A 17,214-nucleotide genomic window follows, 5' to 3' on the forward strand; every position below is an offset into this window, starting at 1 on the left:
CTATGAAAAATGTCTCAACTCCATTGAATTCACTTTGAGACACTTAATAGAAAACACAGCATTAAATCACAAAATAAATACACAAAATATGACTTTTCAGAGGTAAAAAAATAAACAGTACTTAAGACCTGTCACTGCTAAGAAATATTAACCAAGGTCATTGGCTTGAAAGGGGAATTAGCAAATTCATTCATTAGCCTTCTGCTTCTACTAAGATTCTCAAGCCTTGTTTAAACTAGTAAGTTAGAACTTTTTATTAAATAAACAAGTAATTGGCTCTGAATGGAAAATGAAACAAGCATAATTCAGTTTGCTTGTTCGTACTTGGATATCAGCTAGTAGAGCATGAAGTGTTTCCATGTCTACTGCTGGCCATCTTGTCCAGTTCTCCTCCGTTTGCTGTAAGTCTGAAGCAATAGGAAATTGCTCCCCTGAGGACATTTGGCAATGTCTGGGAACATTTTTGATTGTCAGAATGGAGGGGGGTGGGAAGTGTCACTGGCATCTAGTGGGCAGAGACCAGGGATGATGCTAAACATCTTGCCGTGCACAGAACAGTCCCCCAAAGCAAAAAAAAAAAAAAAAAAAGGCAGGGGGTGGATCCAGTCTGATATGTCAGTAGTGCTGGGGTTGAGAAACTGGATAAAGTCTGGGTAAATTGAGAAAGGCTTTGCAGAGAAAAAAGAGAAGATAAAATTCAGAAAATCCATAGCTTTCTTAATGATGAAATTGTGAGAAGAGTGTTAATATGGGCAGGTACTTAATATCAAAGATTCTACAGCATTTTGAGGAGAGCAGATCAGAAGCTCCACAGTTGTTGTTCAGGTTCTGCAGTGATTCCATTTTATTAACTCCAAACTGAAACCATGGTTTGGTAGATATTTTCCTTTTCTAAGTAGTGAATTTGTTTATGTGAAAATTTTAAATGATAAAAAATAGTATACTACATGTGTATGTTTGTGTTTATCTGTATCTGTGTGTACACATACACACACACAGGCTTCCCAGGTAGCTCAGTGGTAAAGAATCTGCCAGTGCAAGAGAGGCAGGAGACTCGGGTTTGATCTCCAGGTCAAGAAGATCCCCTGAAGTAGGAAATGGCAACCCGATCCAGTTTTCTTACCTGGAAAATTCCATAGACAGAGGAGCCTGGCAGGCTATAGTCCATGGGGTTGTAAAGAGTCAGACACAACTGAGCGACTGAGCATGCACACACACATACACATATATACATTTATGGATATAATTCCATTTATTAAAAAGAATTATACTGTGGAAACATATGTTGATGAAGGACTGCTAAAATAAATTATGGTACATGTCTTTATATCAGAGTATTTGTATATCCATTAAAAATAAGAAAGATGAATATAGAAATATGATATGCTTTAAGATTCTATAACAAAAATTTTAAAAGAAGAATAGGTTTAAAAATTGACAAGTTAGCAATAATTGTTGAGGCTTGATGGAGGTTATTTGAAAGATTAAATTTTCCATATGCTGTTTTAAGTTTCTATTAATAGAAAAAGTCAAAAGTAATTATGGGAAGCACTATGTGTTTTCATTTAGAAATATCAAGATATAATGTGAGCAGGGACCTAAATGGGAAGGAAATCCAAAAAAGAGGGAATATATGTATACATATAGCTGATTCACTTTGCTATACAGCAGAAACTAATGCAACACGGTAAAGCAACTATACTCCAATAAAAATTAATTTAAAGAAAGATATAATGTGAATAGAAAGAAGTGAGGAATAGGGGTGGGGGGCAGAGTGAGGAAACACAAAAATTTATTTAAGTATCTGTAAGTGTTTAAATAAGGAAGTTATGGAATGCTACCCAAAAATGAATTAAAGTTGTTATGTGGGGACCTGGAAAGATGAGTCAGGAACTAAAAGGATGGGGAATAAGAATGGGAACAAGACTTTTCAGTGTATACCTTTTGTAAATTTTTGAGCCCTATGAAAATACTACACATTTAAAACCTTAAATGGTATGAAATAAGAGTTCATAAGATAGAAATGAATCCTGTCCTCAAAAACTGGGGACATGTTGTTGCCATATTACATTCTACATTCTACATTCTGGAAAATAGAGCAGGTATTAAAATATGTATAATTGCCATATAAAAAGATCTGAACAAATGAAAAATAAGTTGCTTTAACTCCTGCAGCTCAATTCCAGAAAAATAAACGACCCAATCAAAAAAATGGGCCAAAGAACTAAATAGACATTTCTCCAAAGAAGACATACAGATGGCTAAAAAACACATGAAAAGATGCTCAACATCACTCATTATCAGAGAAATGCAAATCAAAACCACAATGAGGTACCATTTCCTGCCAGTCAGAATGGCTGTGATCCAAAAGTCTACAAGCAATAAATGCTGGAGAGGATGTGGAGAAAAGGGAACCCTCTTACACTATTGGTGGGAATGCAAGCTCGTACAGCCACTATGGAGAACAGTGTGGAGATTCCTTAAAAAACTGGAAATAGAACTGCCTTATGACCCAGCAATCCCACTGCTGGGCATATACACCGAGGAAACCAGAATTGAAAGAGACACATGTACCCCAATGTTCATCGCAGCCCTGTTTATAATAGCGAGGACATGGAAGCAACCTAGATGTCCATCAGCAGATGAATGGATAAGAAAGCTGTGGTACATATACACAATGGAGTATTACTCAGCCATTAAAAAGAATACATTTGAATCAGTTCTAATGAGGTGGATGAAACTGGAGCCTATTATACAAAGTGAAGTAAGCCAGAAAGAAAAACACCAATACAGTATACTAATGCATATATATGGAATTTAGAAAGATGGTAATGACAACCCTGTATGCGAGACAGCAAAAGAGACACAGATGTATAGAACAGTCTTTTGGACTCTGTGGGAGAGGGAGGGTGGGATGATTTGGGAGAATGGCATTAAAACATGTACAATATCTTATAAAAAAAAAAACAAATTTTGCTCATTCCATGTGAGATTAAAATGATTTCTTGTGCTAGTTTTTTTTTTTTTTTTTTTTTACAAATAAAAATACACTAGTGAAAGAAAAAAAAAAAAGAAAACCTTAAATGGTATGAAATAAGAGTTCATAAGATAGAAATGAATCCTGTCCTCAAAAACTGGGGACATGTTGTTGCCGTATTACATTCTACTCTTGAAAAGAACTCAGACTACTTTCACAAAGATTATCTCATTTATCTTCACAAAAACCCTGAAAAATTTTAAATGGGCATGGAAATGGGGGTAGAGCAGCAATCATCAGTCTGATATAAGTTGCACAGATCACATGAAACTGGAATTAGGTTTGTTCTCCCTGGATCTTCAAAATAGAAAAGAACCAAAGTATAAGGATAAAGAGAGGATAATTCCCTGGTGGTCCAATGGTTAGGACTTCATGCTTTTTCTGGCAAGGGCACGGGTTCAATCCCTGGCTGGGGAACTAAGATCTCTCAGAGAGACAGAGAGAGAACATTAGACTCAACAGGATGAACCTTTAGGACAAAAACCAGTCTACGGGAGGCCTTAGAAATAGCAAATGACTGGGTCATCTCTATATAAAATCTTGGTGGAGTGTGCAATTCAGCAGGCATTTACTGAGCTTAGATTGTGCTAGACCTAAAGGTAGAATGGAGTTAAAGATGAACAAACCACATTCTTCGATATGGTTATCTCTGCATGGGAGGAGAGGGTTACCTGGTAATACCTGTAAAGATTTAAATTGCCTGCCTCCTAAAACCCAGAAATTTCATATTATGGTATCTATATATACAAAAGAGGCATGTATATAAGAATGATCTGTGGATCATGTTTCTTCGGTATCCTAAATTGGAAATGACCTATGTCTCAATTAATAGGGGATTGACTGGCTAAAGAAGCTAGAGTAATATATTCATATTAGGAAATATCAGGAAGCAGTTTAGAAATAGAAAGTAGAAGACAACTTGAGAAAGCTACATGTAATAAAAGAATAAATTGCCAAAATATACAGTTGAATTGGAAAGGGAAGAAAAAGGTTGAAGGACCATCCATACAATACAAATGAAATTTTTAAAAAGCTTTATATTTTCCATGGGCATATGTAAATGTATGAAATATGCAGGAAAAGTTCTGAAGGAAAAGAAAAAAGTGATAACAATGTTCACTTCCAGGGACTGGGAAAAGAAATGGTGAAAGGATGCCTTTAGCCTTCTCTGTAATGTTCTAAATTTTTACAAGGCCAGTGAGTTTATGGATCATTCATTTAATTAAAATAATTGCTTTCATGTGTGTGCTAAGTTGCTTCAGTCGTGTCTGACTCTTTGCAACCCTATGGACCATCGCCCACCTGGCTCCTCTGTCCATGGGATTCTCCAGGCAAGAGTACTGGAATGGGTTTCCATTTTCCTACTCCAGGGGATCTTACTGACCCAGGGATCGAACCTGCATCTCTTACGTCTCCTTCATTGGCAGGTGGGTTCTTTACCATTAGCACCACCTGGGAAGCCCCATACTTAAAAGCAAAAAAGAGAAGGCAGCATCCTTTCTCAGTAATGCTAAGAGATGCAAAAGCCATCTTTAGACTACAAGAAGAGCCACATACTAAGGATCATGGAGCAAAAACATCTTCTGAGCAGTTTGGTACCTTGATTATATCCTAGCACTGCTGCACAGCCTGGGCAGTTACCTCTGACTTCTTCCTTTTTAAATTTTTTTTAAAGAGACATATTTCTTTGTTAACTTGAATATTCTCTCTCTCTCTTAAAAAAAATTTTTTTTTTTTTTACTTATTTATTTGGCTGTGTTGGGTCTTAGTTGTGACATGTGGGATCTAGTTCCCTGACCAAGGATCAAACCTGGGCCTCCTGGCATTGGGAGTGCAGAGTCTTAGCCACTGGAGCAGCATGGAAGTCTCACCTCTGACTTCTTCTTGTCTGAGAAAAATAAACCTCTTTCGGTTAAGGCCACAGTCAGGTTCCTTGCTGACAAATGTGATCTAACAATCACACAGGACTCTAGAGAGGTTCACTTTGGGGAAAGAATAGAGATGCCAGAAAGGCCTTAGCCAAGTCTGGCTTTGAAAATGTAAAGGAATTGCTCCTGCACTCCAAGGTCCCTTGGGACCACCAGGTCCAGAGCATGTGCCAGACACACCGGGAATCGGACGGAGCCACAGCCCTCAAAGACTCAGAGAAACATGGAATGGAGGGAGGGGGCGTGCACGGGGCTTCAAATCCCCCTAACCAAAAACACAGAAGGACAGTCTGCTAGAAAGCTGCGTGTCTGCAACTTGACTCCAGTGTTTACGGCCATAGATCCCACTCTACACACAGCAGCAGCAAGTGTGGCAGGGGAAGGGCTGGGGCTTTGGCAGCTGTTTGTTTGAACCTGCCTGGGCAGCTCCCTGAACACTTGTTTCAAAAGCAGGCAAAAGATGGGGACATTTCAGGAGTTCCCAAAAGAACTTAGGAGAAGGGAAAAGAATGGCACACACCCTGGAAATGGATTATGTTCTCCAAGGCAATCTTTCTCCTTTCAGATAAGCCAAATCTCCCCTGATGGGATTTCCATGATATAGGAGGGAAGCGGGCAGAGCACAACCTTTAAAACAATGACAGAACCATAGGACATGATAAAAAACTGAGTCCAAGATGGCACAAGGTTCAACTTCCAGTGGACCTTGAGCCTCATTATATGTTCATTGTTATACACATACAAACTAAAACTTAAAACTCAACATTCAAGATCGCCCCATCACTTCCTGGCAAATAGAAGGGGAGAAAGTAGAAGCAGTGACAGACTTTATTTTCTTGGGCTCCAAAATCACTGCAGGTGGTGACTGCAGCCATAAAATTATAAGAAGCGTGCTCCTTCAAAGAAAAGCTATGACAAACCTAGACAGCTATTAAAAAGCAAAGACATCACTTTGCCAACAAAGGGCTTACTAATCAAAGCTATAGTTTTTTCCAGTAGTCATGTATAGATGTGAGAGTTGGACCATCAAGAAGGCTGAGTACCAAAGAATTGATGTTTTTGAGTTGTGGTGCTGGAGAAGACTCTTGAGAGTCCCTTGAACTGCAAGGTGATCAAACCAGTCAATCCTAAAGGAAATCAACCCTGAATATTCACTGGAAGGACTGATGCTAAAGCTGAAGCTCCAATACTTTGGCCACCTGATTTGAAGAGCCAACTCTTTGGAAAAGACCCTGATGCTGGGAAGTATTGAAGGCAAAAGGAGAAAAGGGCAGCAGAGGATGAGATGGTTAGATAGCATCACCAACTCAATGGACATGAATATGAGCAAACTCTGGGAGGTAGTGAAGGGCAGGGAAGCCTGGCATGCTATAGTCCATGGGGCTGCACAGAGTCAGACAGCACTTAGCAACTGAACAACAACAAGCTAAATGGCACAGCCAGCAGTGCCGTGACAGTTCCGAGGCCAACTATAAAAGGCCAAAAAATGGGCGGTGGCTCAAGTCCTGGAACTGATACACAAAAGTTTGACCATAAGCATTTGTTTTTCACGTGATACCTGCTCCAATACAAAAGCTGATGTAGAATGAACCAGACTCTGGGTATTACCCTCTCTCACATCTTCTGGGATTTCAGCAAAGGGAACCATGATAGGGACTGGAGTTAGGAAATTAGGTTTCAAATCCTGGCTCTGCCTCTTAAGCAAATCACATCATTTCTTGGAACTTCAGTCTCTTCATCTGCTAATTGAGAATAGTGTACCTGTCACCTAGAGGAGGAAGTGGCAACCCACTCCAGTATTCTTGTCAGGATAATCCCATGGACAGAGGAGGCTGACGGGCTACAGTCCATGGGGGTCACAAAGAGTCAGATGCAACTGAAGCCACTGAGCACACCTACAGGAGTTGTGAGAATCAGATGAATGTGTGCTGAGAGCAAGTGCACCCAGATCAAGCTTTGCATGAAGTTGGCCTTCATAGACTGTTGGTCACATCTGAATTTGGGGAGATGGGCAGCTCCACTCTCTGAGCTGGATTCCTAGAGGGTCTTAGTGGCAGCATCCGGTTGAAAGAGAGCCCTGGGCTAGTTGACTTGAAGCTATATTTGCATAGCAAACACACTGTTTTTGTTTTGTTTTACTTAAAAGCTCTACCATTTCATAATATAAAGTTCCCTATTAAGAAATTAATTTTAAACATTTTCATCATAATGTAATACATTCTCACCTTACTAAACATTTTTAAATGTAGGAAAATCAACCATAGTTCTAGTATTTAATTTTAACATTTAACATATTTTTTCTAGTTTTTTTCAATGTGTGCTTTTTTTTTTTTTTTTTTTGACCTTGGTAAAGATGCTGGTAAAAATTAATTAGGTTCTATTTTCTCCTAGGACAAAATTTGTAAATATATATATGCTTGTCTATAAATAAATATATATATATATATGAGGTGAGATAGAGAGAGAAAGAGATAGGGAAAGAGAGGGAGAGACAGAGGTTTATTTTAAGGAGTTGGCTCATGCAATTGCAGAGGCTTGGCATGTACAAAAGAGGTAGAGATTCACAGAAGAGTTGCAATTTGAGTCACAATAGAATCCCTTCTTGCTCAGGGAAAGTCACTCTTTTTTTCATTAAGTTCTGCAACAGATTAGATGAGGCCCATCCACATTGTTTCTCAAAGTCCATCAATTTATTTTATTTTATTTGGCCATGCCCCAAGACCTGTAGGATCTTAGTTCCCCAACCAGGAATGGAACCTGTGTCCCTTGAAGTGGCCACACAGAGTCCCAATCGCTGGACTTCCAGGAAATTCTCAAAGTCTATCAGTTTAAATGTCAATCTCATCCAAAAACACCTTCACAGAGGGACTTCCTTGGTGGTCCAGTGATTAAAAATCTGGCCTGCAATGCAGAGGATGTGGGTTCTATCCCTGGTCAGGACACTAAGATCCCACATGCCTCGGGGCAACTAAGCCTGTGAGTTGCAACTGCTGAGCCCTAGAGCTCTACAGCCCGTCCTCTGAGAAAGCCCTCGCACCCCAGTGAAGATCCAGTACAGCCAAGGTTTTTAAAAAGAAAAAGATATAACACAAAAATGCCTTCACAGAAACAGAAACCATGGGTGGGCACCATGGGCCAGCCTAGTTGACATATAAAATTAACCCTTTGTAACACCTTTTTATAAATGAAAGCCCTGAGGGTCGAATGGAGCTCTGTATAAGCTGCTTCTCATATTATAAAGGTATTTGCGTAAAACTTTGTGGAAACCATGGCAGCTGTTGAACTCTGAGCAAGTTTAGCTTAATTCAAGGAAGAGTTTTATAACAGCTGTGTGTGTGGAGTGATTTTACTATCTGCAGTCAGCAAGCTCATTGCTTTTGTTTAGATTATATGATGAAGACAGGAATACGTGGAGCTGATGGAAATTGGGTAGGAGGTGCTTAAAGCACATGACTTTCCTTAGTGAGGTCACGTGGCTTGAATGAACCAGGTGAGACAGTGATAGCCTGATGGTGCTTCTTAAGGAGACAGTGTTCTTGCGTGTTTCTCTAGTTCGTGTCCTCTGGAAAGCCTGCCAGCCCAACCCTACTACTTCGACAAAGCTCCGTCACCCACAGGAGAAGGCTTGAGGCGGCCGAGGCAATAAAGGGAATTAAAATTCTGGCAAAGGTAGAAAAAAACTTCAGGCCCAAGTCCCATTCCCAAAGAATGGGAGTTGGAACCATGAGCCCTGCTATTTCTGTCTTCTCAGAGATTACAGTGTGCGGCTGGCAGGCATATCTAACAAGAGAAATTTGTAGACCGTGAGAGCCAGTAGGTCATAGGTTCCGAGGAAGGCTCAGCCCCACCCCTGCCACACCTCCCAATACACCACCAGTTGCCTCCGTCATCAGCAGCTTTAGTCATCTCCAGCCTAAGATAGAGGTTGTCCAGAACCTTAACTGGAAAGGTCAGTTGATTTAAATAGCTGTGGCACTCACAGCAACTTTCCTGGCATAAGAAAGGAAACCCAAGCCGCAATAGATGATGTACCCAGGGCGCTACCTATGGTTGCAAGGAACAGAAACGGAGGCTACCGAGCATTCGTTTGATACCGGCTGTGTTCCCTACGCATGTGCTTTGGCACATCCACAGAGTGACCTTACTTAATCCTGAGGGCTGTATATCATTGTAACCATGTTGTAGGTGATGGAAAATCTCAGCCGGATTAAATGACTTGCCCAAAGGCAAGAAGATCAGACATTGCTCCTTCACTGACTCAGTGCTGAAGACTTAGACCCATGTGCTTAAAAAATGTAGGCACTTTTTTCCCCCGGAAAAGATGATAAATGCATGCTTTTTTTTTAAACTCCAAACTGTAGAGAAAAACAACCACAAACAATTCTCTCTTATCCCTGTCTCAAGTAAGTCACTATCAGTACTTGTAAATTTTACCAGGAATAGTCTATGAATATAAGCATATAAATGTATTTGGAAGTGTGTGTGTTTTTCGTGCGTCTGCTTTTTGTGTGCACCCACCTTGCTTTTTCACTTGGTCCAGGGGACTTCCCATGTGGTCCAGTGGCTAAGACACGATGCTCCCAGTGCAGGGGACATAGGTTCAATCCCTGGTCAGGGAACTAGATAGATCCCACATGCTCAGCGGGGCTAAATAAACTTAATCAGAAGCTACCGTATAGCACAGGAAAGTCTGCTCAATGATCTGTGGTGACCTAAATGGGAAGGAAATCTAAAAAAAAAATGGATATGTGTGTGTATTTATATATAACTGATTCATTTTGCTGAACAGCAGAAACTAACACAACATTGTAAAGCAGCTATACTCCAATAAAAAATTAAAAAAAAAAAAAAAAAGAAAGTCTGCTGATTACAAGCCAGGAGTTCTAGAGAGCACAGTGGAGAGGTCAGTTGTGGGGAAGGGAGGAATAAATTGGTCCACGTTAGGGGATATGTGGAATACAGGGATATGAGAGACCCTGTGATAAAGGCTGAGGTTTGGAGCTCTGGCTGGATTGGGAAAAAGAGGGATGGGGACTTGATGGAATTAGTATTGGGTGGTCCATTCAAAATGCAGTCCAGAATATTCCTAATTCCTAAGTGAGGAGACTAGGCTTTGTAGCAACAGGCTCCTTGGGCAGCTTGGGGTGTTATGAGTCCCACTTTATAAGTATAGGGAATTACTCTTGATGAACTTATGTAAATTGATGCCAGATGGAGAGTGAGCGAGATCCTTTGAGTCCAGAACAGGAGTTGGCCCACACTCTGAAGCTAAGAGGTGTTTCCAGAATTATAGGGGATGGTTCTTCTTTTTTGGCTGTGCCGAGTCTTAGTTGTGGCAGGTGGGATCTTCAGTTGCAGCATGTGGGATCTAGTTCCCTGACCAGGGATAGAACCCGGGCTTCCTGCACTGAGAGTGCAGTGTGTTAGCCACTGGACCACCAGGGAAGTCCTTGGGATGGTTCTTAAAAATATGTATTCACTCTCTCCCTCCTCTAGAGGTGGGCATCCCTGATTCTGCAAGTTTCTAATTTGCCCTATTAGCGAAGTTGTAGAAAGAAGATAGTGCTGGGAACACAGAACTCTTCGGTTAGTTTGGAATTGTAGAGGACCATCTTTTATATACATGATTGTTTGAAGAAACATGATGTTTGAAGAAAAGGTGGAGGGGAAGTGAAAGCTTATTACTGCTGCTGCTAAGTCACTTCACTCATGTCCGACTCTGTGTGACCCCATAGATGGCAGCTCACCAGGCTCCCCCGTCCCTGGGATTCTCCAGGCAAGAACGCTGCAGTGGGTTACCATTTCCTTCTCCAACGCAGGAAAGTGAAAAGTGAAAGTGAACTCGCTCAGTCGTGTCCGACTTTTAGCGACCCCATGGACTGCAGCCCACCAGGCTCCTCCGTCCATGGGATTTTCCAGCAAGAATACTGGAGTGGGGTGCCATTGCCTTCTCTGAAGCTTATTACTAGTTTAGTCTAATATATCCCTACAAGTTAAAAACAAACAGCATACAAATAAGTCCATTGCGTTTTGAAAGCAAAAATTCTATGGTCAAGGAATGCACTAACTCTATGGCTTCCCTGGTAGCTCAGATGGTAGAGAATCCACCTGCAGTGCAGGAGACCGGGTTCAAGCCTTGGGTCAGGAAGATCCCCCGGAGAAGGAAATGGCCACCCACTCCGGTATTCTTGCCTGGAGAACCCCATGGACAGAGGAATGTGGTGGGCTACAGTCCATGAGTCAGACACGACTGAGACACGGAGCCAGACATGCAAAGAGTCAGACACAACTGAGCAATTAAGCACGAAGGCGAAATAGGTTGCCTCTTAGGTTGCTAGTATGTACTTAGGTGTGAAGAGCCCAGGAAACTGAGAATCATAGTGGAAAGTTCAAGATGGTTGTTTTTCTTCTTCATTCATCTGGTCATGTTAGCTCTTGTGGCAGTTCTTTCAGAATATGATACAATCTGGACTTCCCTGGTAAGTCCAGTGTTGAGAGTCATGTTTGCCAATGCAGGGGACATGGCTTTGATCCTTGGTCCAGAAGGATTGCATGTGCCACAGCTACTGAAGCCCAGACACCCAGAACCCGTGCTCTGCGACAAGAGAAGCCACTGCAGTGAGAAGCCCGTGCGTAGCAATGAAGAATCAGCACAAATACATATACACATACATATATAAAATTTTTTTAAAGAATAGAATAATTATCGTTACACTTAGTCTTTTCGTATCACAAAAGGAAAGTGATAACGAAATTATGTCAAATGGATTTGACATACAGGTATCCCCCACTTTTTAGAAGTTCACCTTATTCTATGTTCCTTTATCAGATCAGATCAGATCAGATCAATCGCTCAGTCGTGTCCAACTCTTTGTGACCCCATGAATCACAGCACGCCAGGCCTCCCTGTCCATCACCAACTCCCGGAGTTCACTCAGACTCACGTCCATCAAGTCAGTGATGCCATCCAGCCATCTCATCCTCTGTCGTCCCCTTCTCCTCTTGCCCCCAATCCCTCCCACCATCAGAGTCTTTTCCAATGAGTCAATTCTTCACATGAGGTGGCCAAAGTACTGGAGTTTCAGCTTTAGCATCATTCCTTCCAAAGAAATCCCAGGGCTGATCTCCTTCAGAATGGACTGGTTGGATCTGCTTGCAGTCCAAAGGACTCTCGAGAGTCTTCTCCAACACCACAATTCAAAAGCATCAATCTTTGGCACTCAGCCTTCTTCACAGTCCAACTCTCACATCCATACATGACTACAGGAAAAACCATAGCCTTGACTAGACGAACCTTTGTTGGCAAAGTAATGTCTCTGCTTTTGAATATGCTATCTAGGTTGGTCATAACTTTCCTCCCAAGAAGTAAGCGTCTTTTAATTTCATGGCTACAGTCACCATCTGTATTTTGGAGCCCAGAAAAATAAAGTCTGACACTGTTTCCACTGTTTCCCCATCTATTTCCCATGAAGTGATGGGACCGGATGCCATGATCTTCGTTTTCTGAATGTTGAGCTTTAAGCCAACTTTTTCACTCTCCACTTTCACTTTCATCAAGAGGCTTTTGAATTCCTCTTCACTTTCTGCCATAAGGGTGGTGTCATTTGCATATCTGAGGTTATTGATATTTCTCTTGGCAATCTTGATTCCAGCTTGTGTTTCTTCCAGTCCAACGTTTCTCATGATGTACTCTGCATAGAAGTTAAATAAACACGGTGACAATATACAGCCTTGACGTACTCCTTTTCCTATTTGGAACCAGTCTGTTGTTCCATGTTCAGTTCTAACTGTTGCTTCCTGACCTGCATACCAATTTCTCAAGAGGCAGGTCAGGTGGCCTGGTATTCCCATCTCTTGAAGAATTTTCCACAGTTTATTGTGATCCACACAGTCAAAGGCTTTGGCATAGTCAATAAAGCAGAAATAGATGCTTTTCTGGAACTCTCTTCCTTTTTCCATGATCCAGTGGATGTTGGCAATTTGATCTCTGGTTCCTCTGCCTTTTCTAAAACCAGCTTGAACATCAAGAAGTTCACGGTTCACGTATTGCTGAAGCCTGGCTTGGAGAATTTTGAGCATTACTTTACTAGCGTGTGAGATGAGTGCAATCGTGCGGTAGTTTGAGCATTCTTTAGCATTGCCTTTCTTTGGGATTGGGATGAAAAGTGGCCTTTTCCAGTCCTGTGGCCACTGCTGAGTTTTCCAAATTTGCTGGCATATTGAGTGCAGCACTTTCACAGCATCATCTTTCAGGATTTGGAATAGCTCAACTGGAATTCCATCACCTCCATTAGCTTTGTTCGTAGTGATGCTTCCTAAGGCCCACTTGACTTCACGTTCCAGGATGTCTGGCTCTAGGTCAGTGATAACACCATCGTGATTATCTGGGTTGTGAAGATCTTTTTTGTACAGTTCTTCTGTTTATTCTTGCCACCTCTTCTTAATATCTTCTGCTTCTGTTAGGTCCATACCATTTCTGTCCTTTATCGAGCCCATCTTTGCCTGAAATGTTCCTTTGGTATCTCTGATTTTCTTGAAGAGATCTCTTGTCTTTCCCATTCTGTTGTTTTCCTCTATTTGTTTGCCTTTGATTTCAGGAAAGACCTAAAGACCTAGTACTTGTTTTGGTAACAAATCCAAAGAGGATTTTTGCTTTTACAAAAAAAAGTCGACAATTGAGAGTAGCGTTCAGTGTTTGTTTTGCAGGAGACTTGGTAGAAACAGCACGTACCCCCCACACCCAAGCAGAGTGGCAATGCCAGGCTCCTTCCCAGGGAGCCACACTCCTCATCTCAGCATCAAGCCGCTCTATCCCTTTTGTCTGTTTTATTTTTGTTTAAACTTTTTATTTTATATTGGAGCATGCTGTGATAGTTTCAGGTCCACAGCACCATGACCCAGCCATACATACACATGAATCCATTCTCCCCCAGACTCCCCTCCCATCTAGGCTACCACATAACATTGAGCAGATTACCCTGTGCTAACAGTATGTCCTTGTTGGTTACGTATTTACATTTTTTAATTTATTTTTTATTCATTTATTTTTGGCTGCATTGGGTGTCTTGCTGCGGGGGCTACACTCTAGTTGCGGTGTGTGGGCTTCTCACTCGTTGCAGAGCACAGGCTCTAGAGTGCACAGGCTTCAGGAGTTGTGGCTGATAGGCTTAGCTGCTCTGCAGCATGTGGAATCTTCCCATACCAGGCATCAAACCCATGTCCCCTGCATTGGCAGGCAGATTCTTAACCACTGGACCACCAGGGAAGTCATGGTTATCCATTTTAAATATAGCAATGTGTACATGTCTAACCCAAACTCTCTTAACCATCCCTTCCGTCCACAAGCCGCCATAATTTTGAACTGTGTCTGTGAGCACTTACGCTTTATCTCAGTTTACTTTGTGCCCCCATTAGCAAGACGTGTAGCGAGGTGATCGCGTCTTAGATTTACGCCATTTCGAGTTAGGAGAGGTTTCAGAGGAACACGCTGAGGAACCGAGAAGTCAAACTTAACCTGAGTTAGAAACGTTCCGTTTCTGAAACATAAAAGACAAAGGAGTAGGAGCCAAGGACGCAAAATAAAACTGGCCACATCACAAAAAGTTAAAACAAGAGAAAGGGCTCTGTTACACTTGTAAGTAACTAAAATTAACGTACGACAGTGTCACGTTGCGCGAGTTACAAAGCACTTTCATTTACTATGTCCCCGAAGCAGCAGTGGTAGGCTCAGGACAGTTATCACTGCCATTGCCATTTTTAAGGATGACAGACCACAGAGTTCCAGGAACCTGTGGAACTGGACTGCCTGGGATCAGATCCCAACTATGCCTTTACTCACGTGTGGCCTTTGGCAAGTGGCTTAATCTTTATGTGCCTCAGCTTTGTCTGTAAAATGGAAATAACAATAGTAACTGTAGCTCAGAGGATTCTTGTGGAGTTAAATGGATCCACAGCACCTAGCAGAGCGAGGCTCAAGAGGGCGGGGATATATGTATACATAGAGCTGATTCACATTGTTGTACAGCAAAAACTAACACAGCATTATAAAATAACTGTTCTAATAAAAACAAACAAAAAAACCAAAACAAACAGAAAACAACACCTAGTATGCAGTAATTACTGATGCCAGGAGGAGAATTAAAAAAAAATACAAAAACTTTGCACAGTCTTTTATTCTAGAGACTTTTGTTTATACTTTTTTTTAAAGCACATGCCTAAAAGATAAAAGAATATAAATGAGTAACTCAGCTCTATTAAGAATTCATCCACTCATTCAACACTTATTGAGTATCTACTAGGAACTTGGATAGATGTCAGGAGATGCCAAAGATAGGGTAGAGAACTCTGAATTTACACACATAAAATGCTATTTTACTTCATCTGCTTTAATTAAATGAAATCTGAAGCCAATAGTAGTGATCCTGAGGTGCCCTGGTAGCTTCAGCAACCTCATACTCCCCATCAGAATCCCTACTCAGCCACTCCAAATAGATTTACAAGCTAAGTAAAAGGTGTCCTTGCTCTGCAAACGCATCTCCAGGGTGAGTCGTCTGGCTGCACTGACAACTCAAAAGCTGCCCTCCTCGCCTCCTCTAAGTGGTGCTCTTGGTGCACTCCGAGCCTGGGTTGCTGGGTCCCTGGCCTGCCCAGAGCTGGAAAGAAATTCAGAAGAATTACCTGGTGCCCAACAGAAGGAAAAAGTGGCAAGCAGCTGCTGCAGGTGATGTCAATGCTTGCAGTCCCTGGAAGCACATGGCCGGCTCACTGCTCTGGCCCAGCCTCTTCAGGTGAATCCTGTCTCCTTCCTGGGCCCTAAAACAATATCCATGTCTCTTCTGTCTTGAAGAGTACTTCCTTTAAATCTTTTCAGACGTTCCCTTTCTTGGGGAGCCCGTTCCCTGTACGATTTAAAGTGTTTGAGCTTTCACTTGAGGACTGCTAGGCTTCCAGTAGCTTCAGATTTCCACCCAGCTTCAGTTTCCAGCCAGCAACCCAACCTTCCCCTGAGGCAAAAATCCCAGCTAACCACCTGCCAAGTGGGGCCAGCTGGGGGCGGGGGAGGGGAGGACTACCTGCTACAGTGCTCTTGGAACCACTCTCAGTAACCTGAGCACGGTAGAAGCCAGGATACTGTACACTGGCTGATTGCTGCCCTAAGTTTTTAAAACACAAATTTTAGTAGTGAGACTGGTAAGCTTTTTTTCTTTTAAATTTATTCTCAGTCGGAGGATAATTGCTTTACAATGCTATGTTGGTTTCTGCCGTACAACAAAGAGGCTGGTAAGCATTTTTTTTTTATAAGAATAGACATAAAATCTGTAAACATCTAAGTCCCTGCTATGTGCTAAAGGCCAGAGACCAGAAACCACACAATTCCTCTTCTCAGACTTAAGTGGGAAGAGAGGTGTTGAACAAGTTAATTTAGAAATCAAACACTCTATTGTTTAGAATTACACGTGTGCCAAGCCATAAAGTGAAGCAAAGGACTGAGTAATGCGAAATTTAGGCTGCAATTAAAGGGGGAAGGTGAAGCAATGGGGCAGAGGCTGTACTGGGAGGGCTACATTTTTTTTTTCCCCAAATCCTTTTTCTAAAAAAACTTTTCATTTTATATTGGAGTATAGCCGATTAACAATGTTGTGTGACAGTTTCAGGTGAACAGTGAAGGGACTCAATCGTACATATACATGTATTCATTTTCCCCTACTCCCCTCCCATCCAGGCTGCCACATAACACTGGGCAGAGTGTCATGTGCTGTACAGTAGGTCCTGGTGGGTTATTCATTTTAGACATAGCAGTGTGTACAGACAACCATAAATAAGTTCATTCTCTGAGTCTCTTTTTGTTCTGTAAGTTCAACTGTCGAATTTCTTTTTAGATTCCACATATAGGGGATGTTATATGATATTTCTCCTCTGGCTAATTTCATTCAATATGACAATCTCTAGGTTCATCCATGTTGCTGCAAATGGCATTATTTCATTTTTAACGGCTGAGTACTATTCCATTGTATGTATGTATCACATCTTCTTTATCCATTTCTCTGTTGATGGACATTTAGGTTACTTCCATGTTTTGACTGTTGTAAATAGTGCTGGAATGAACATTGGGGTGCATGTATCCTTTCAGATCATGTTTTCCTCCAGATATATACCCATGAGTGGGCTTGTAGGGTCATGTGGTAGCTCTATTTTTAGTTTTTGAAGGAACCTTCATATGTTCTCCATAGAACTGTACCAATTTACATT

At 41.5% G+C, this 17,214-nt stretch overlaps 1 long non-coding RNA gene across 3 annotated transcripts in view; it reads right to left on the minus strand.

The window, feature by feature from the left end:
* The window catches only part of LOC109570664 (uncharacterized), a 50,954-nt gene extending 35,014 nt beyond the window's left edge, over positions 1 to 15,940 (minus strand). For 2 of the 3 annotated variants that reach the window (XR_002182513.2, XR_011560905.1), the window contains exon 1: positions 15,643 to 15,938. This is a non-coding gene — a long non-coding RNA (uncharacterized lncRNA). Of the gene's footprint in view, positions 1 to 14,346; positions 14,502 to 15,642 lie in introns of all 3 variants that reach the window. The other variant, XR_002182514.2, reaches the window with a different exon arrangement.
* Between the last annotated feature and the right edge of the window lie 1,274 nt (positions 15,941 to 17,214).

The sequence above is a fragment of the Bos indicus genome, chromosome 16 (genome assembly GCF_029378745.1).
Source record: "Bos indicus isolate NIAB-ARS_2022 breed Sahiwal x Tharparkar chromosome 16, NIAB-ARS_B.indTharparkar_mat_pri_1.0, whole genome shotgun sequence".
In the NCBI taxonomy this organism is placed as follows: domain Eukaryota; kingdom Metazoa; phylum Chordata; class Mammalia; order Artiodactyla; family Bovidae; genus Bos; species Bos indicus.